We start from the raw sequence: 22,586 nt of genomic DNA, 5'->3' as shown, positions 1-22,586 counted from the left end.
GGGGCCTCCTGTTCCCTCGCTCTGCAGCCGCTAGCTAGCTGGGACAAGACAGGGATGTCTGGCTGGGGGGTGGTGTGTGTGTGTGTGTGTGTGTGTGTGTGTGTGTGTGTATGTCAGAACAGGAGGGATGACACAGGGATCACCAGCAACGTCCCCCTGACCCAAAGCTGGAGAGGACGGGATGGGTGGGGACGGAGGAGGAAGTGTGTCACTGGGCGAGGTTGAGGAATTGTTGTCAGTGATGTTCAAGTTCATTTCAGGCTCTGAGCTTTCAGTGAGCAGTGGTTGCAACATTGCACAATGACATGGGGTACATCACCAAGAAGGAACTGAGCAAAGAGTCGGAAATTGAGTGTAAAAAGTAGAGATTGAGAAAGTTATTATATGGGTTTCTTTTGTAGCACATGCACACAAATTCACGCATGTGCACACATGTGCACAGAGAGCTGCATCTCCATCTGCTCATGCTCTGTGCTTAGGGAGACATGGAAAATTACAGGGAGAGAACACTTGTGGCTTCCATCTCATCTTTGGTGTCAGAGAAGTGTGACTTAAAAGGGAGGAGGATAAAAGGAGACAAACTATTTTCGACAACTGTAAACAGGAGAAAGCTCTGTGCTGTTGAAGCTTAGCACACAGAAAGAAAAAAAAGATATCATATAAGGTTTCAGCAGAGTTCAAGGAAAGTATCAAGTTAAAATAAAGCTTAATTCTGCAGTGCAGCGAGCCTCCATTTCCCAGAACATGAACATAGATGAATGTACGAGTGTTCCTGTGAGCTTATTGTGGGCCACCACACATGATGCTGGAAAAGACGGCTCAACCGTTGCAGAGGACAGGCACAATGCAGGCCATGGAAAGGAACTTTAAGCAGCTACATCTGCACTCACGGATATAGCAGACCCACAATTACTAGCTGCAATGGAAATACAACTTTCAAAGAACAAACTCAAGGCAAATATTTAATGTAAACCACCATACAGTAAATGTAACCAAATGACGTCGGGTCCCATGAACGGGTTCTGTTGTTCATTTAATATATGGCACCCTTCAAGAATCTCACTGTAATTGTATTGTTACTTGTTTTTATTGCTGTTTGTTTTTTCCACGCTTTGGGGATGTTGTCATCTGCAATAATGAGATACATATGAATTTGCTGGAGCTTTTTCTGACACAAAAATACACATAAAGATGCTCCCCCACCACACAAAGCACACACACATGAGCATGCACATAGTGGAGATACAAGCATATCTGCATGCTGCACACACACATCCACACAAACACACACACACACACACACACACACACACACACACACACACAGACAAACACACACCACACACAGCATTCCTGTTGGGGGTGTGAACACTTGAGACCTCATAGATTGTGAAGTGTACAAATTCCAAAACAGCAAAGTAAAACATCCCCTTTTAAAGAGAAGACTGGATTATTTTACAGGAGTTTCCGTTTGAGGGCGCAACACAGTCGGCCATACACTCGCTCCACACAACAACATAAAGCCCAGTCTCTGGGCGGCCTGGAGAGGCATCCAACTAAGATTAGAGCCAGTCTTAAAACCGGATCTTAATTGTGTACGTTTGTAATTATACAATGGTTCGCCTCTGCACTTCAGAGTAACTTAAACATCTGGAATTGGGCATGACAGAGGCTTTCTTTACCACTGCAAGAGAAGAAACAGTCAGCGAGAGTGAGATAGAGAGAAACAAGAGAAAGAAAAAGTGAAAGAGAGAAAAAGAACCAAGAAACAAAGCACAGAAATAAACTGCAGCAGCAATTCAGCAGCTCAGGCTTTCCTTTCTAGTGCGAAAGCATGTGAGGTATGTGCTGGAGGAGGACACAAAAGATGATTCCTGGAGTTCCTCTTTTGGCCCAGAACACAGCAGTGGACCAGCCAGCAAGCCTTTCAACCAGCCAGCCAGTCCCAGCTGCAGCAGCTAGGGAGACTACTCGAGGTCTCTCAGCAGCTTCTTGGAGGCTGCATGGTGCATGTGCAAGCGGCCACATGCAAGCATGAGCATGCACATATGCAGACTACATCACAGTGCAGTCAAAGTCATTGGAAGTAGAGGCTGAGTTTAGTGCTGTATAAACTGAATTCCATACGAACATATTTCACAATTTCATGAATCTCTGATTTACAGCTATGGAAATAAGTTGAGTGTTTGTCGTCTTTACAATTGCTCTGAGAGATCTACCTTAAAGAAATGTGTCTTGAAAAGTCACAGCATGGTGCAAAATCCCTCTTAAGGACCCACGACTTAGTGTGGGGACCTAACTCACACCAAATGTGGATGAACGACATATTTTAAGCACGTGGTGTGTGCAGGACAAAAACGTCAACACTGAACATTGCGATTCTTCTTTAGAAGGGGCTTCATGATGTGCGTCAGAGGCTTGGTGTACAGTGGTATCTGGTCATGCTGAACAACTTTGCCGGAATTTGTCCTGCCGTAAATATTGGCCATGCAGAACAGTTGGCCTGAGGATCCCTTTTGCTTGCTATAAATGAGATGGAGCTGTGGCTACTGAACGATATGCGTGTATTTTCTAGTATGTGCTGATTGACTTCCAGTGTATTCCCTATACAGACCGTTTCTGTGTGTATTCACTCAAGGAAATCACTGAGACAATTTCCACTCTGGTGAATGAAAAGACGTATTCATTTAGACTTGGGTCAAACTCTGGTTTGATTGACATAATGGCATGGAAACAGTTCATTCATCCATGCCATAAACTACTGCTTGTGACGGCCTGCGCTTTGAAACCTGAGCCGGCAGCAATCTACCTCCTGATATGTATAATGTTAACATTAAGTGAGGCAATAGCGCTCATTTCCTCAGTTTATTATTGCACACACTGGTTACACAAAGACAGCAATCTTACACAATTCACTTCTGCAGCGGGAATGAAAAAAGAAAGAGGAAGCTTCCGTCTGTGGGAACGGAGAGGACAAACACTGAAAGTCACAGGAGTGTGGTGGGTCATTTGGAAGTGGAAGACAAGGCTGCAATAGCAGCTTGGTGCTGTTCACTGGGACCGGATTCAGAAGTTAGACGGGATACTGCACTCTTTATGGAGCAGCTTTGTTGGAGTGACAAAGGACAGGAGAAGGTAGAGAGATGGAGGAGAAAGGGATGGAAGAAAGCGAAAAGAAGGAAAAAAAGAGAACAAAAGTCATACAGCAAAAGACTGATTTTAAAATGATCAATTATGAAGCCTTAGTGCCTGTCAGGCCTGCAGTTAGCCTGAGAGTCATATCACCGCATGTATTTAATACGCCTAAATATGGTGGGATGTAAGGCTAGACTCGGGGGAAGATGGATGTGAGGAAAGAGTGAAAATGTGGCCAGTTCTATTTCGATGAACTCACTTTTCCTGAAGAGTCTTTACCAGTATGACAGATCAAACAATTATCTGTCTAGAGAAGAAGATGTTAAAGTTGTACACTAATGAAGACATCTGCAGTGAGTCTGTCTAAAAACCTAACATGAAAGGGCATCTCACAGCAGACGGGCGGACTGACAAAGACAAGTGGCACCAGAACCACATTTAAAGTTTCTTCCCATTTTCCCGTCAGGACCAACAAAGACAGACAACCTATCCTGCGTCAGATGAAACACCACCAAATGTCAGTGTAGTAAAGTATCCCAAATCCCTACAATGAGTCAATTATAAGTCTCCTCAGTCACTGGCACAGTACAGAAGCCAAAAGACATTTGGTGACCTCAGACTGACTCCAGAGAAAGTAGGCACAAAATGACAGTCCAGCTCAGACTGCAATGCCTGTGAGGCATTAGCCTCAAGCAGTCTCTGTTTGGCACACTGTGACCCAACTTAAATGGTGCGATGTTACAGCGTTATTATGGCAAAATATTATCAGAAAATATCAGGTGTGTGAATGCATGCGTGTATGCATGTGCCTGCTTTCCTTGGCAGGTGGCATTTCCTTGAGGACACACACACACGCACACACACACACACACACACACAGACAGTGTCCTCTGCATGAGATGACTCACATGCCGTGACATCTGGTTAGTGTTGGATACATTGTTCGGGGCAGCGCAGTGACTTAACACTATGCATAATGGAAGGAAAAAGGAAAAAGAGAAAGCTGTGGAATAAAATACATTATTATAATATTAGGCCTTGGTTCTCCATTAATGTTTTTTCCTCTATTAACAATGGGACACCATACTGCCAGCACAGGGGACAACTGCAAAATGACTAGTTCCAAGACAGCTTTCGCCTCTGGTGAGGAAAAGTGGTAAGAGAGGTCAAGGGCAAGAGGTGGAAAACATTAGAATCCGGGTAGAAAGTGAATTAGATAGTTGAGTTTGTGCCGTTTTATTTCGGAAATGTGTGAACAAGATGAGAGGCATTCCTATAGAGAGACATTAAATCATGTCCTGCCTTTTTCAAATATTCAAAATCGACTCTGCTCACTGTTTGTCTCCTGTCTGCATATGTTTCACGTCTACGGACATAACAGCTTGTTCTGGACTAAACAGGAAAACAGCCATCAGTGTGAAGTTGGTACAGATAGTGTCACGTCTAGTGTAAATGAAGCTGCTCTCGTCAGGACAAAAAAAAACTACTTCGCTGACTGTGCATGGAAATGAGCTCAGGACAGATCCAAAGCAAAATAATCTGTAGTGAATTTATCCTCTCATCCCTCATTACTGCATCCCCCCATGGCTTCATCTGGGAGAGACACTGGTAGAGAGAGGCTGCTGAAGAGACCCACCTCCCTCTTCTCCCAGCACTGCCTCAGGAATGCTTTTCTTCTGGCCCCCTTAGCCCCATGTGTAGACGCCCTCTCTGCAGGGTCTGTTTTGCATGTAAAGCAGGCTGCAGATGCTGTCCGCAAAAGCGACCAGGAGGGACAAGGGGGACCAGGACACAAGGAGGCCCCACTGCCATGCCACCCGCCTGGCCTCGCCTCGCTTTGCTGCCACCCCCTCCGCAGCTCCCCTCCCACAACACCTCTCATTACTTCACCCCTCGACAGTCCCCCTTTCCATCCACGGTTCGACATGCCACCCCTCCATCACCCCATTCCCCTCCATCCACCCCCTCGACCATCCCTCTGCCACCCTCCTAGCACACGCAGTTGTGTGTCTCCTGGGAAACAAGCTCTGGTTGGTGTATGGAGGCACGCTGAGCTCCGACAGACACACACACATACGCCATACCACTTCAGCGGATAGAAAGACCTGAGAAACGGCATTTGGACAGAGAGACAGAAAGAGAGAGAGAGGGGAGGGAGGAAGAGAGTGATCACCTCTAATAAAATGGTTCTTTACAATCCTGTTATGCATATTCAGCTTGACATGACTACATTCAGGGGGAAATAATTAACAAGTGTATGGCGTACATTAATATTGCATTTGACAGCAGACAGGTGGCTGGCTGGGAGCAGATGTTAGGAGGGAGACCAGGGGGGAGAGACTAAGTGAGAGGGAGATGGAAAATTATTACAAGGTTCTGGACTATAAACACAACTAACTTCTAGTCACTGGAGTTTCACAGACTTTTCAATTTAAATGCATCTCTGTAGTGCGGAAACAGTTAGTCGATTAATCTGTTAGTTAATCAACAACAAACCTGAACATTTTGAGGAAACGATGAATCATTTCAGTCATTAATCAAAACAAAAACAGCCGTCAGTTCCAGCTTTGCAAGTGTAAGGATTTAGTGTTTTTCTGTGCTTTATATTATTCCATATTCAATATATTTAGTATCGCTGGTGACAAAAATTTTCTCAATTTGAAAATATCACCTTGTATTCTGGTAAATTGTTATCAACATTTTTTCATCTTTTTTTGACAGTTTATAGATTAAATGATTAATCAATTCAAATTCAAGAGAATCATAGATAAAAATCAATATTAATTACAAAAAAAAATGCTAGTTGCAGCTCTGCATCTCTGATATGCAGCGTCTGGACGAGATGTGCAGCAAAGCGTCCATCACATTATTCATCCTTCCAGGTCCTCTGTCTGCTGCGCACAAAGCACCACAGTGTGGCCGGTCAGGGAAATGGGATGACATAATGGTGTTTTCCATCCAGGCTCTCCACTCCCAGGATCTGCACCGTGCTGAACAAGGTGTGGTAGGGTGAATAATTGTACTGACACACTGGTGCGCTTGGATAATGACCTTTTTTGTTACTTTTACAGTACACACACCTCAACCAGTCTTTACATGTGCGGCCCTTGATCCCAAAGCACACCTTTGTGACGCCTCGCAGTGCTTATGTAATTTCCAAGCCTGCTTTATTCTGTTCTGTTTGACAGGGAGTTACTGCTTCGCAAAGTGACAAACATTCAGACAGACTGGTGTCGACTGGGCTGACTGGGATGTTGGTTTCTCTTTGGTGATGCTGTGTGGTTATTCTAAATGTCGCAGTGCAACAATTTTGGCAAATTTGTGAAAAGAGTTACATGTGGTCATGTGTTAATGGTGCGACTTGAGCCACGATGATCAGGCACCTGACTTAACATATAACCTTTCATATAGCATATGAGCAAAGCAACACTGACTGAGTATTGAGCAATAACTTTAGAGGGATTTAAACTCTTTTGAACATCGTCCTACATGGCTTTATTTTCCAACGACACAAAAAGGAACCATCAAATAACAAGAGTAAACATTCATTTCCTCGCGTAAAGCCTGGAAGCGAGGGAGGGTTGATGCCTCTATTGTGTGAAACTGAGATGGATCTGTGGCCAGAACACCAGTTTGTGAACACCCCCCCACCCCCAACCCCTCACTTTACAAAACGGTCCTGTAACGCATTCAGACTCTTTATTCTACTGTACAATGTACATCTCACTCTGTCTGGCCTGAAATGCAGTATAATGGTGTGTGCAGCTCGTGGGATCTGCAGGTGAGACGTGGCTCTACGACACTACAGTCAAGACTGAGGGAGGGTGAGCATCACCTTTGTTTGCAGAAATACTCCCTTGGTTGAAATGCAGACTTGAAATCAAAACAAATGCCCCCTCCTTAAAGTCTAAACAATGCAATTTCTCACTCTTGTCTGTGGTTGCTCATTGTACGGGAGTGTCTGACTCTGCAGCAAACACATGGGTCAGGAGGCAGGAACTCTGGGAGTCTCCATGCTTTGCTCCAGCATTTGGAACCACTCTCGACCTATCACAAATTCCTCTTTCTTGGCAGCTATACAGTTTCCCCTCTCTCTCTCTCTCTCTCTCTCCCTTTCCTCTTTTCATCAGTGCTGGCAGTAGAACTGTAGTCTACATTCTGCACTAATTAACAACCTTCAGAGGAAGACCACCAAACTGGTGAACTGGCACACTCGAAGCACGCTTACAGTAAGAATCTCTTTCGTTCCTTTTTTTTTTATCTTTCCTCATTCTCTGTCCATCCCTCTAAAAGGTTATGCTGAGCTGAAGGTTGGTTTGCATTAGTCAACACATCTTTCAAGCTAAGATGGAGCTCCACGTACGCTCCAGTCGCCTCCAGATGACCCACATGCGTGCACACTCTCAGACGCTCACAGTGAAAATGGTCGCGCCCCGTCCATTGACCCTGCTGCTAGCCTCGCAGTGAAAGCTTGCTGTACGTTATCAGAGCATCAGAATAAACAACTACAACATCCACATGGGTAAAAAGGGGCGGCTCTCCCTCTGTGACACACAGAGAACAATGAACAATACCTGTTCCCATGCTGTAATATACAATGCTGTTGCTTCATTTTACATATGGATTGTGTTTGTACTTAAAATTGTTGTTATCCATCAACTCCACATCCAAACTATTCAACCATCCTCATGATCACAAAGCACAGTAGTACAGTGTGAGTTAAACCACTCTAACCGTTGTAGGAAAGATGAACACTGACTATATGATACACTTTAGAGCACGTTATGGTCTAAGTTCTTACATAGTGATTTGCCACTTCACTCTATTAACATCATCAATCTCAGCCAGGGATACCAGGACATGGCAGCAACTTGAGGTTGTTATTGGCCACTGCGAGTGGGTACAGTAGGAGTAAGAGTTGGATTTTCTTCCACAGAGTTTTTCCATTTCCCCTACACAGAGATTAGCCTGAGGTATTATCTGTTGTTTAGATTGTAGATTTAAGAGTCCCACTGTAAATACCTGCAGCACAGGGTGTGGATTTTACCCATTGCAACACTAGACTACAACACTATGTATTAAACATGATTGTTGCTCATTGTCACTGTAGGTGCAGAAAAACTCAACACAAAAGCATAAATGAAGGCTCAGTAAGGCAGATTATGTTCCACAGTGAGCACCATACAGGACACATCTGACTTGTCATTCAGCATCCGAAATCTTCACATAGGCATTAACGCGGAGATGCACACGTATGTTACCAGGGCAAAAATGTTTCAAAAATTATTATCTATACATTGAATAGATATTGTTTTTGCATCGGGCACCCATATTGGCAAAAACAAGGAGGAGCTGGAGTGTGTGTTGACTGTTTTCCTGATCGACTGATAACTAATGACTAATGGGAAAGATACGATCACCATCACACTATTGTCTTTTTCTCCCTTAAAAAAAAAGCACACAGGAATATTCAAGAGCGCCTGAGCTTATATACTGGAATGTACACAAATACACACACACACACACACAAATACTCTACGTCAAAACCCCAAGCTGCTGGTCTGGCGCATCAATTGAGTCTCTGTTCGTTCTCCTCACCCTCCTTGTCTCCACTGCCATCTCCCACACCACATAATTTGTCATAGAGCAGCACAACCTAAAACCATACAAGCTTCAAAGCACACTTAAATTAACATCAGGTACATGCTCTCCTTGGGTAAGGCGGGATTTCGACTAGTCCGGGTCCCACTGTTCCATTCTTAGGCTTCCCTTGGGAAAGTAGCAGTACTCTGTATTGAAGCCGAGTGGGAAAGTCACAGGCTTTCTCAAACTCTTGTCATGGAGTAAATTCTTAACATTTCTCATGTTTAAATTCCTTGATTGCGAATGTTGCAAGCAAACAGTGGCTCCCAAACAAATGAAGTGCATTAATCATGTTCATAGTGCCATGAAAGTAGGACAGAAGTTGGAGAAATGGTCTTGTGACCTAAGGGGCAATGCTAGTTCAAATCCCCTGAGCAGCTGGAGAGACGTGGTTGGGGAAAGTGACCTCCTGACAACTTCAGTCAACGTGCCTTCGAGCAAGACATTTAATCCTCAAACATTCACATTGAGGAGCCGAGTGTCCAAATGTAAAAGGCTGTGTGGTATTGTCTGAATATGAAACAGGGCATTGCTGGGAAAGAGTTGAGTGTTTTATTTCAACTTTCCCTAGATAAATAAGGGGCATAAATCATCGTTGTTTTCTTGGAACCTTCATGAAAAGCACCAGGCGAGTAAAGACAATTAGCACAATCAACAAAAGAGGAGGAACATAATGCAGTCACAGAAGTTGACAAGAGGTATTTCTTGTCCAGCTTCATTTGACAAACTCATCCTGGGTCAAAAGCCTGACAAGATAGCCCAAACATATAAAGCGAGAGGCGAGGGGGAAAGAATGAAGGAATTCCAACAAGACAGTGGGTCCGAGCGGACAGTTTGCCTTGTTTCCCAAAGAGATGCTCTGGCATGCCAATGATCACAGAAAGCCTTCCAGCGTTAAGTGACTCTGAATAGCAGCGAGGGGACAGCTAGAGGACAGAGCAACAAGACTGCTGGACCAGAGCGGGGCGAGTGGTGCTGGCAGGGCCGGCGTATTGTTCTGGGAGTCGCGCAGGAGGCTATCACGACCCGGGCCAACCGCTAGCCACGTGCTCCTCACCGAGGCCCGCATGAATTATTACATTTCATTCTGTTATCTTTCATCATGGTTCATTACAGATAGACAATTGAGCTTCAAGAGAAGCACCACGCTCAGGGGTACCCCCAGATGCCCTTAGAGAGAGAGGGAGAGAGAGAGAGAGAGAGAGAGAGAGAGGGAGAGAGAGAATCCCTGCACTCTCCACTGAAAAGGATGGAGGAGGATGGACAAAAACACATTGTCCGTGGATTTAAAAAGGAGGCTTATGGCTGCTATGAAAAAAGAAATGTGCTTTTAAAAGAGGAGAAGAATGAATCTGCCCGCTGATGCACACTCAATGAGATGTACGCTGGTGGAGCAATAGAAAAGAAGCCAGAATTGAAAGGGATGGAATCTGAGGCAAATGACACTCGAGTGTTTTGAAAATAACTGACAGCTGCACAATAGGACACCAAAACAGACTGCAATCTGCCCATAGATAGATGAAAAGACAGGGACTTGAATAGAAGTGCGACCAAATACATACAGAGATACTACCCATTCATAGCAGAAGTGGATAAATAGACAGCCATGAAAATGGACATGAAAGGTGAGGTTTTGCTCTGATAAATGAACCAAACAAAGAGATAACTACAAAGAACGTGTGAAACAATTAGGCTTTCTCATTTTAAGCACATGAGTGCCACAAGTATGCTTACTGTAATCCAGGCCTTGAGAAATTTTATTTGCCATAGAGCTACACTTAATGTATACACAAACATTCCCACAGAGACAATACAAAGACCAAATGCCACTTCATCATTTAAGTTATGAGTTCAGTAGGGGGCATTTGTATTGTTAGACCGAATCATAGCTGATTACAAACCTGTCTGGATCAATGGGTGGATCGCTGAGTGAATGAGCCATAACCATCCAGAAGAAATGCATGTGTATTGATAAAATTGCGGTGTCTCTCCTCATGAAGCTTTGTTATATGCGTCTGCATGTGTGTGTGTGCTGCTAATGCATGCGTGTGTGTGTGTGTGTGTGTGTGTGTCCAGAGAGGTGAGTATCAGAACACACTCCTCTTGTCACTCGCTGTTCGCTGCATAACACAGACATTTTCCATTCTGTCAGCGCAAGCAGCGAGCACACTGGCTCCTTCTAAACTCAGCCGCCACTTCATTAAATGACTTCAGACTCTTGGCAGAGTCAGTGGGAAAAGTCTATATTAACTGTGTGTGAGATCCACGGGGTGACCAACAAAGGCCATAGTTGTTCTTCTATGCTGGTTGCTGCTCGGGGGAGTTCGGAGGCCTATCGGGGTACCCCTCTGCTGGGCCCTCTGCCCTACTTGTGTCTTCTTCTTCTCTGTCTCTCAGACCTCAAATACACACAGACACAATCTAACACACAAGGATGCACACAAGAGTCACATAAAGCTTTGCTGACCTTTGCCCTACTTTCCAGGAAATGGTGCCGGGATTGGGAGTTACTGTAAATGAGCGAGTATGGAGGCTGCCACAGCGGAGATGCTGTACATGTACATGTGTATGTCGGTGGGGCACAGTTTTGACTTCATTACGCAGGATTGACTGTACCGTGCAGGAACGAGCCAAGTTATGGTGGGGGGGGGGGGGGGGGGGGTGAGATGAGGGGGGGGCTGCATGTGTTTAGACTGGAGAATGGTGCAAAGGGTAGAGGTTGATGTCTCCTCTCACAGTCCAATGTGATGGCTGGCTCGTTTGTTTACAGGAGCTTCAGATGGAGGGAGGCAGCCTGATGGTACCTAATGGCCAGGAGGAGAAGCTGGCGGCTGAATCAAAGCATTTACTGTTGCACAGCCAGGTCAAAGTGCTGGGTCATTTGGGAGCATATGGGCAGAACAGCCAGTGGATCGGCCACCATCGTACTGAGGGCTTGTGTATTTTGTAATGTAAAGTGAGGAGAAAAGCTTTAAAAGTAAAAATTCCACCATAAAACAGGATTCACAAACCCTTTTTTCCAAAGCACAAAGCCAGAGCACAGCTGCTCCATTGACACAAAGTAGGAAATGGACTGGGGTATCATGGGACTTTAGTTAAAGGGCAACTGTGGTTTATTACAACTTGAGCTTCATTATTGTAACTTTGACCACTGTAAGCGAATAACACGGTACTCACTGAAGTAATTGTTGAATAATTAATGAGAAGTAACAATAAAAATAGGTCCACCGGGGCAAGAAACACAATTAGATGATCGCACAAGTAGAAAACAAGCAGACGGTTTAGGCCACTTCATCTATGGGTAAAACTGAAAGCGAGTGCAGCTATAATGTTGGAATCAACCTCTCTTTGCACAGGAAAACCGTGTGAGCCAGGAAGTCTGAACTTTAATGGACATTAACAATGTGCAGTTTGCATAATGGTCTTCGCTTTTGAGTCCTTTTTCTTTTTGACTAACTACAACTTGGGAGGGAAAGGGGTTTGAGCGCTGCTATTTCTTACCTCGCTGGACCTATTCTTTTATTGAAGTCAGCTTGTCACATTATCCCAGTAATTACTTGGAATACAATGCTATTATAACCAATATAAAATGATGGCTGGAGCTACAATATAAGTTATAATGTTAGTAGTTTTCTATTTAAAATTATGATCCTTGAGATTTTCATCATATCGAACTCAGATAGTGCGACACCGTTTGTGTATTTACCTTCAATAGTCTCCTCTCTATGTATTAGTTAACATTGTCGGTGGCAGAGTTGACTGTGTCAACTGAAATCTACTAATCTAATAACTTTAAGGGTAAACACATTCTTAGTATGTACAGCTACAAGGCAAAATACTACATGTCTACTGCATGTCAAAAAGACCATATGATATCAATACCTTAGATATCAATACTGGTGGCACCCTACAAAATCCACAATAGGTCAGGACTTTAATCTACATCAGATCTGCAGTATAACGGTCTTAAACACACCAGAACTGCACAATAGTGCTCCCCTTTTATTGCATTCTTTACATCAAACTTTACTTTCAGTAACAGTTCACCAGAGGAAAAAGTAAAAGATGAAAATGATGACAGAAAGGACAGCTGTTCTGGAGAGGCACAGTAGAGTAGAAGTCAAATGAACGGTGTCCAGAGACAGGCAGACGAGCAGTGAAGTGTGGGAAGCAGAGAGAAAAGGCATTTAGGTGGAGAATCCTTTACGTTATTACCGCCTCATCTGCGGTTTCACACCCGCAGACAAACAGAAAGACAGATGCAGATATAGACCCACGCGCACACACATCTATAATCAGGAAGTCTGTTTTTACATTACTTTCTCTGATGCTAATGAAGCGCACACACACACACACACACACACACACACACACACACACACACACAGGCTCGTGCACGCAGAAGAAGTCCCCAATAATCCACCAGATGTACTGGCAAAGGTGTGAGGCACAGCAGGCAAAGAGGACACCACGGCAGTTCAGTCAGTCAGTCAGATTGACTTGATATGCCAGTTCGAGAAAAGGCCAACTCCTGTGATGACCTTTACACAATCTGGTGGATTTATTTGTTCTAATTAAGCAGGTTAGGGCCACATGCCTTCACAAATTAGGTCATTAATCTTGATGTGACAAGTCGGAGGAGGAAAGGCCAATTACCCCCCAGGAAAAAGAGCAATTTCTTCAATACCAGGAGGTGAACAGTCTGTCAGAGAGGGTTAACATTTACACATATAGACGCTATGTTGTGTAACTATGCCTGCACACTGTGTCATATTCCAGTGTTGCCACTGTCTGTGCAAATGCTGATGTTATAGACGTCTTCAGACTTGTGCACATACTTTGAGCGACTTCAAGTATGTTCAGCCCACAACCACTCTGGTGGCCAGTATAAGCAAACTGCACTTTACAGTAAGTGAGGTGCCTGCGCCTATGTCAGTCTCGCATTGTGTAACTATCTTGTCAACACTAATTCAATTCTGATTCTGATTCGTCAACCACGTGCGTCCACCTACACAGAGAAAAAACACGGTTTGCAGGAAAAAAATATACGGCCGGCCAACTAAACACAGCTTACAGCATGGCCCTGGGGTTGAAAATAGTCCACAATGTCTAGATCAACAGAGGCTGGAGCCAGCGGGGGCTCGGAGGTGGACTGAGGCGGCCCAGTGAGAGGCCACCTCCGCCAGCCTGGATAAACACAGTTAGCTGGGGAACTCAGATTGTTTCTCCTCCTGTAATCCCACACACTGGAACCTCTGTGCATGTGCAGTGTAGTGATGAGAGTGAGTACGTGTTTATGTGTGAGCGCTTCAGAGCGAGTGTGGCGGTGTGCTGCACCGTACGTACGTTGGAGCGCGAGTGCGCGTGCAGATCTGAAGCTGAGGCAGAATTGGGGATAAAAGGACGCGTACAAGCACAAGAGCTCAACGCTCCACCACACAGCTACGTTCATTCATAACTTTTCCTCTTCCTGGCTCTGAGGTCCCTTCACATGTTCATTATCTGCCACACACCAAGCACACGCGTGATAATACGATTCATGCCGAATTTCATCCTCCATGTTGCCAAAAGTACACAAAGCTCACCTTTCAGTGGAAACTCTTCATCAAGGGAAGTTTACTTTCAATTAAAATGCACCACAAAAACGTTCAGACTCACACACACACACACACAGTCACTAACCTTCAAGTGACTCCCAAGCATCCTGAGCCATCCACCACATTACACAAGGAGATTCAGAGCACAAAATGAAGGAATAACACCGGGCGACAATATGGCTCAGTTCTTTTCGCCGTGGGGTTTCACTCTGAGAAATGTTGGGAGTTTCAAAATACTATATCCTTCCTAAAGTATATGAGCATTCTGAAAAGGGCTCTCTGTCTTTAATTGGCCTCTTCTACCTTTTTTATCAGCGTTCATTTCTCTCTATCTGTGTCTCTCACAAACACACATGCAGCCGTGTGTGTGCATATACAAGCACACATACCCACGCACACCACATTCCCATCTAATCCACATCCATCCTCTCTGTGGAACGCACTCCAGATTGGTTTTGCTTCTAGTATAAACTTCCAAGTTGAGGTCAGACTCTGGGGTCACCAGGGCCCACAGAAGGCCGTGTAGCTCGACTTCAAAGAGAAACAGGCCTGAGCAGAGGCGATGGCGCTCTGGTGCTCTCTTTGCCCTCAGCTGCACCTCTCATATCTGTTTCCTATTTTTAATGATAGAGAGTCACGGCTGTGTTAGCCGGGCCGCTGATGCATTCATGTCTGACTTCTCTGTCCACATTTCTGCACAAGCCCAAGTTGTAAATCACGCAGTGAAATGAGGAAACAGATCTGCCTTCTCTGATCAGTTGTTAGTATTAATTAGATTCCAAACATCATTTGGTAAAACAAGAGTTACATCCCTGCTATGACAGTGTGGGGCCTTTCCCATGTCTGGCAGCGGCCTTTATGATATTTATTGATTTTTGTGTTGTGTCTGGCAGAGTTTAACTGCCTCAATTATTGATCTGTAGAGGCTGATTAGGGTTCAAGCCTCAATACTTGTTTGTTACTGACCAAAATGTGGCCGTAGCACAGAACATCAAAAACTATACCTAGTAGATAACGCTGGCATCACATGCTTCAACAGATTCATACTCCTGTGCGCTGCCTTGATCAGATCGTTACTGAATGAAGATGTTGCAAATTTTAAACTGCATTTTAGTTAAGGGGACTGTTTCAATGGCTGACATTTCAGAAATGTATCTGTTTTAAGAAGGAATCATATATGTAAAAAAAAGAAGTGTACATTCTTCTCAAAGTAAGGTTAAGAAAATAAAACCTTCTTTTCGTATTGATCAAAAAAGCAATGCACAGCCTTAAAAGTGATACACAACAACCTTGCACTGATGCAGTGTAAATGACCTTATGATGATGATATGATAACTCTGATTTGTTTAGTCCTTTAGCTGAAGCTGACAGATGCTGACAGACGCTGAGGTAATAATTTATCAGTGCACATTCAAACCTTCAGGTTGTGGCTTCATCAGCATGACTTTTCTGCCCTCTAGTGGGGATTCCTGAGAACAACAGCTGTGTGCTACATGGGTATCTGAGGGAAACGCCATCTTTTTCTTGCATTGATGATTCAATGTATGTTTAAGCTTTATCAAAATACCATGTAGGCATGTAATCCTCCATCACTTCCACAGCATTGTACTACTACACCAGAGAAGATGCCTGAGATGCTCACAAACACGCGCGGATATGTGAATTGGATTATTAGTGATCATTTCCATCAAGGTATAAAAAGACATGGTTCTACTTTTCATACATTTTAATACTATAACATCCATAAATCATTATAAAAGTAGAGGTGTTTTTGCAGTCACTTTTAGATGGTCATGATAAAACAACACGTGTCAGTAGAGTTCAGTTCAGTAGAGTTGATTTCAACAAAAACACACAATAGTTTTAATTTACTAATACGATAGAGAATTATCATTTAGATATAAGGTAATGCTTAGTGTTATTTAATATATGACCGCAAGTTGAATGCACAAATTAATAGGGTCACTTTAGAATTTTTCATTCATGCATTTCTCCTTACACTCACACCTAAGGGCAAGTTAGATTCACTAATTACTCCAACCTGCAAGCCATATAACCTGGAAGGAACCCATTCAAGCACAGGAGCAACATGCAAATATGCATGCAAACTCCACCCAGGAAGGCACTTGTTGTGAGGCGACAGCGCTAAGTTTAGAATTAGGGAACCAAAATGCAGTGGAAGCTCTCAGGAGTCATAACTCAGCCTAGTAATTGAAAGTCGGTATGCATATGTTTGATGCTGATATGACATTGTTGCGTTGACAGGCAGACAGGTGTGCGTCTACTATATGTTCCTGAATAATCATTTAAGATTCACCAAGAGGGACACTGCTCTGTAAATCAAGTTATACTCCTCTAATGGTACAGCAGATGTTCAATCATCGAGTTGCTGATGGGATGACTTGTACTGCACAACCTTTCCTGACCACTAGAGGGCACAGTTTTACCATCTATGAGCTACACCTGGATAGACAACATGGCAACATTAAATACAGTCTCTCTGACGGAGTCAACAAGCTACTGAGAAGAAAAATCTAAATGCAAAGAGCTCACAGGGAAGCTTAATCTTATTCAGCCTCTTCTGCACTGCAATTAAAAGTCAGCATCATTGCAGTATCGCCTGAACGTTTTTTATTCAAACAAATTAAATATTTTAACAAGGAAATTCTTGTTCTTCTGTCATAATGTCAACAACACTCGCTTATAAAAAGTGTCAGAAACAAGAAACAATTATTATTATTCCCACAAATACGTTTCTCAGACTGAATCTATCGATACAACGCTGTACTTGTGTTTCTCTACACGCACTGTATCTAACGGATGCAGTGATCAAGTTTAATTTTTTATTAATAAAAATCAGTTCAGGAGAAGTGGCACATGTCTACCACATGAAAGTTAAATCTACCCGGCAGACTTCATGACGTAACAATGCTGAGTGTACCTCTGGGAAATGTGTTGACATGCATTGATGTAGGCACACAGGGGAATTTGCAACGCCACAACATTGCAATGTCAGCAGCTGATGCACCTACCAGAGAAGGAGAAGCACCGCGAAACAGCTGTAATGTCTCACTTACTGTACTGGCTACTGAAAAAAGCTTTTCTGTAACAACGACCGCAAACGAAAAAGAAAAAAAAAAAAAATTCCACTTCACTGATCACTGCAAAAAAACAGCACACGACAAAGCCTCAGCGAGCAAAGGCACATGTTGGGCTTCTTTTAATTAATGCAATTTCTAAAAACATACAGGAAAAAATCAACACATCATAGATTTAACTGTCATTTCTTTTTTGGAAGCAACACTTGAGTCAAACATGAATGTAAGCACAATTGATGCATGTAAAATTGTTGAGAAATGTTTCCTGAGCTGCAGCATTGGAAAATTAATATGCCAGTGGCTCTAATATAAGATGCAAACAGTTCGTTTGAGACAGATGCTTTCATGTGTAACCCGAGTGTTCAGACAGTGTGTAAACTGGCATAACCAGCATCGCCAGGACACGCTGCTCTTCCCGCAGAGCAGCTGCAAAATCTCATCCTAGTCCAGTTCCCTTGCAGACACATCTGAGCACACAATCTGACACCGCTCCTCCTCCTCCTCCTCCTCCTCCTCCTCCTCCTCCTCCTCCTCCCCCTCCTGCACCAGCAGTCATCCATTAAAAAACTGCTTCATTTTCAGCCTTGTCTTTAAGTTTCTCTCAAAGAGTGACACATTCACCTCTGTCGGGATTCTTCATATCTCACTCTTATGCACAAACCCCACATCCTACACGTAGCGAGGCTGAGCAGCAGCCAGATAAACGCTGTACTTTGGTTTGGTTGCCAAGTTTTGGTTTTCAGAGAGAATGAGGTAAAAAAAAAAAAAAAAAAAAAAAAAAAAACCTTCCTTACTTGTCTCCTACAAGATACTGACCTTGAATACTGACGGTAAAGGTAATGGTGCATATACACTGTACACATACATGTGCATATATGAGGATGTGATACTATGAGAACAGTTGCCAGTACTATCCAGAACGCTGATATGCATCACTCAATGCAGAACCACAAAATCATGTAAATAATATAAATGTTAAAAAAGCCAGCTGATGCTTGTCAACAGTGCAGCTCCTCTGAAATGGAAAGATGTTGACCGCATGAGTGAACACTGTTCTGCTTTTTCTCCTTTGCGTGTTAAGTCAAGTGTTTTTCTCCCCCCCCCCCCTCAGTGTAACTTTTTCTTCTCAGATATTTGACACTTCCTGTGACATGGACAGCACTAAGCCAATAAAGTCGATCGTCTCATCAAAACTAAAAGCACCCTCTGAGTGCAGCAACTGCATCGCGCAGTTAAAGGAATCGAACCACCTGCTGACTTTACACCGTGTTTGTGTTTAGGTAGCGTGACAGGAAGCGATGACGTCTCTGCGTTTCATGTAAGACAGCAATTCAGTGGTTTCAGTGAGGAGCAGCTCAACACGAAAACAAACAAATCTCGTCTCCCTGCGAAGCGTCATCACTACCTGAGATTACTGACATGGAGGTTACGCTTCTGATTTTCAGCTGAACTTCCACGATGATAAAAAAAATGAGAATGAGAATAGAGAGCGCGATGTAAAGATATAAAGATATTATTCTCTGAAAAACCATGTTTGTGTTCAAGAGATCACGCTTCACGTTCAAGCTCGGCTGTTTCTACATGACTTGACACCCATTTAGGAGTCTGTCTGATGTGTGCAGACCCAATGAGGGACGTATACGGAGGTTTTATATGATAACATCACTTGTCATCTCTGAAAAACAGTCAAGTGTTACACATGAAATGAATTATGCCTCTGGAAGAGCATTTCACAGCATGAAGCCACGTGAAACAAAGTGCGTGAGGGGTTTATATCCGAGACATCTGACGATCTAATCATTTATTGATCTTTGCCAGACCATGATGAGCAAAGTGTGGACAGGCTTTTGTCGGGGAGCTGCAAAAGCACATTTGACCACAATATCCTCGTGATATGACTGCATCAAATTTGTATTTCGAAGTTGAGAACTACAGTATTTTCACACATCAATCCTCAATATACAGACAGAAATAATTCATGTGATATCTTTAATATGTCAACTGAATACCACCGAGGTATTTTTGAAATATTTTCACATTTGGTTTTGCTTTGCCTACCATTGCATTTAGTGCATTAGACATTTAACATTAGCAGGAAAATATTCAGTGGTCTCTTTGGAGTGCTTTATTCAATATGGTTCAAATATCATCACAGTTAAAGCTCACTGTTTACATCTTAACCTCTATGCCTCAGTGTCGTTTTACATTCAAAACAATATGAATGAGCCGCCAGCCACAGAGCCAGAAATACCACTAAATGTTTTAAGCTCCAACAACTTTTGGAGATGAGCACATACTGCCTGCTTTTATCGCTGCCTGCTTTTTTTTTTTTTTTTTTTTAATCACTTTTACTAAAAAAGTGATTCACTGCAGGAGCAGAGATATATCTCTTCATAATAAATAGCCACGAACAAGGAGCACGGCACACTCAAGATGAAATGAAACACAGAAGAGCATCAAAAACCACAAATGTGCTGAAAAGAAATGCGTCACATTTCCAGAGAACTTACAGTGAACAAACGCATCATTGCACATATAAAGTCACCCCCCCCCCCAACCCCTCCCAGCTCACAGTAGGCCCGAGGCTCTGCCAAAACTTGAGCCGATTCAGTTTCTCAGCCATTCTGACAGGAAGCTTTTCCCTCCCCCTTCTTCCTCGAGCCCTCCCTCTGCTGAGGTGGGCGTGCTGAGGGAACACAGAGCATGCAGATGTTGACGCTCAACAACGAAAAGTTGTGCCCACATCCGTTCAGAATGAAGGCTTCTGTAGCCTATAGCGGGCTGTTCAGACTGACAGTGAAGCAGCAGGCGACAAAACACGACACACCTACAGTGCAGCACACTTTTCACCCCCGGTGGAGCTCAGAGACAATAACAGGAATGGATTATTTAGGTTAGACTCAGTATGTATGGCCTGTGAGAGGCTGGGTGTGCTTGTGAGTGCGAGAGGAGAGAGAAAATTCCAGGAAATGTGGACGTGCTAATGTGAAATTCAGCAGGTTATGAAATATAATGGAAGACTGTGACGCAACACTCTTCCTCTCCGTCAGTGTCTACCTGCTAGATTGATGGATTATCACATTTTCTGGGATTTCCTGATACCCACGGCTATCAGCACATTCAGAGGCGGTGACGCTGCCTAATCACAGGTCTGTCTCACTCAGTCAGTGGGCAAACGGGCTGAGTGATTTTCAATGTGCTCGGCTGCATCATTAGTCTGCTCATTGAAATGACTCAGAAAATCAACCAAAGGCTTGTTAAGTTTAAAGCACCAAGTTCTCTCTATGGACCATTTTCCACATCGAACACATTATCTCCTCCTGGTTGCAGAATGTAGACAAACACACAGTCAGGACAAGTTTTTTTTTTTTTTTTGTGCACAACCTGACTGATCCTGGCCTCTAAGGTGGGAACACCACCACACCCTTAACAGTGTCTCCTATTGAATTAAAGTCTAACCTGCTGATAAACTGTTTTTAACGAGCAGGCTAATGGCTGTTTCATCGGTGTGACAGTCTGAGTCTGAGCCAACCAGGCAGTGGTCGCCTCCGAAGTGCTTGAGAGGTGCCTGTGTGTTACTCTACATGACAGCTGTTTTGCACCAGCACTACTACGAGTCACGAGGACAACTATACAAACGCTCGGCCCGCGCACACACACACACACACACACACACACACACACACACACACACACTGTGAAGTAACCAAACGCAGCTGTGTCTCACCTGTTTCGGAGCTCTTGGTTCACCTGGTTGCAGCACCGTCGCGTCGTTCCGTAGTAAATCCAGCAGAGGAGCTTTAAAACAGCGTGTGAGGCTTGTTTACAAAGTTTCTCCGTGGACTCCGATTGGTCTGAGAGGAGGTTAGTCGACGCCCCAAACCGGGCGGAGTCTCAAATGTCTCTTCCTGGACTCTCCGCCTTCCTCCAGACTGAAAACAGAGCGGAGGAGACGAGTTCGTGGCGCGTCAGAGGGGAAGTAAAGGTGACAGGTCCAGTGGTTTTAGTTTATTATTATTATTATTATATTATTCTACCTTGACCCGTAAGGAGCCACGGTGACACAGGTGTCACAGACCTTTTAAATGTTCTGGGAGTTCCCCTGTACAGCTTTGTCCTTCAATTCAACTCAAGAAGTCCCAAAACGACAGCTGCTGAACATCCTGGTTCAGTCACGTGACCCAGTGTCCATTTCCAAAATGGCGGTCTGCCAGATTAAAACCTGTGACGCAACTAGCTGATTTTAAATAGCTTGTTTTTTGTTATTAAAAGGTAAAATTCAAACAATTTAACAGCTCCAATACCGTCCTAGATTACAGTGAACCTGTCCTGGCAATGTTTTATGAAAAAGTTGATATGAAAAATGCTGTGACCTATATTTAACATTTAGATCTTGGACAGTAGGGGCAGTATCTCAAAAATCAGTTTAGAAATGTGTTTCTTGTGGTCCACTTGTGTTTTATATCCCCCATAACTCTTACTTAAATGAGTCCGGGTTCTTATGGGTTAGTTTGCCCTTATCAGCCAATTTCATCTGTATTCAGACAGCGTAGATTAGAGGCGACACAGCAGGACCTCTGAGAGCAGGGCACGGTGCGTTCAGGGCTCCCAGCGGCAATGAGTAACAGCAACAGCACATTCATCCCAGTCCTTGAGAAATCCTCATCACAGGATTAAATGATGTCAGGCCTGATGTGAAATGAAATCCCTTCAAGACACTGGACTGGTGTTGCCCCCCCCCGAAGAACATCACAGACCTCAGACGTCATCAGTGAATGATGCAGTCAGCATGGGACTGCACCACATCCTGCAACACCTGGACTCCTCAGGGACGCACATGAGGGTCCTACTTGTGGGCTTAAGCTCGGTGTTCAATGCCACCATTGGACAATCAGCAATGGACAATCAGCAATAGTGCACCCCCCCCCCACCCGCCCTTTGACTTTGCTTGGCCTTGTTGTCCTTGTTTTGCTGCACGTGTGTTTCTGTACATGACAGCAATGGGAAAACTGGAATCATATTCCTGATACGAGTACACATACTTGGCAAATAAAGCTGAAGATAATGTTGAATAGGCTACCGCAAGTCAAGTAGTGTAAATGTACAATATAAA

At 43.8% G+C, this 22,586-nt stretch overlaps 1 protein-coding gene across 1 annotated transcript in view; it reads right to left on the bottom strand.

The window, feature by feature from the left end:
* Positions 1-21,282, bottom strand: part of ccnd2a (cyclin D2, a) — a 135,136-nt gene extending 113,854 nt beyond the window's left edge. Inside the window, exon 1 of the mRNA XM_070830897.1 lies at positions 21,201-21,282. The gene's annotated coding sequence lies outside the window, so the exon portion shown is untranslated. The remainder of the gene's footprint in view (positions 1-21,200) is intronic.
* Positions 21,283-22,586: the final 1,304 nt, after the last annotated feature.

The sequence above is a fragment of the Pempheris klunzingeri genome, chromosome 5 (genome assembly GCF_042242105.1).
Source record: "Pempheris klunzingeri isolate RE-2024b chromosome 5, fPemKlu1.hap1, whole genome shotgun sequence".
Lineage (NCBI taxonomy): Eukaryota > Metazoa > Chordata > Actinopteri > Acropomatiformes > Pempheridae > Pempheris > Pempheris klunzingeri.
This window is presented reverse-complemented; position numbering and strand designations above follow the sequence as displayed.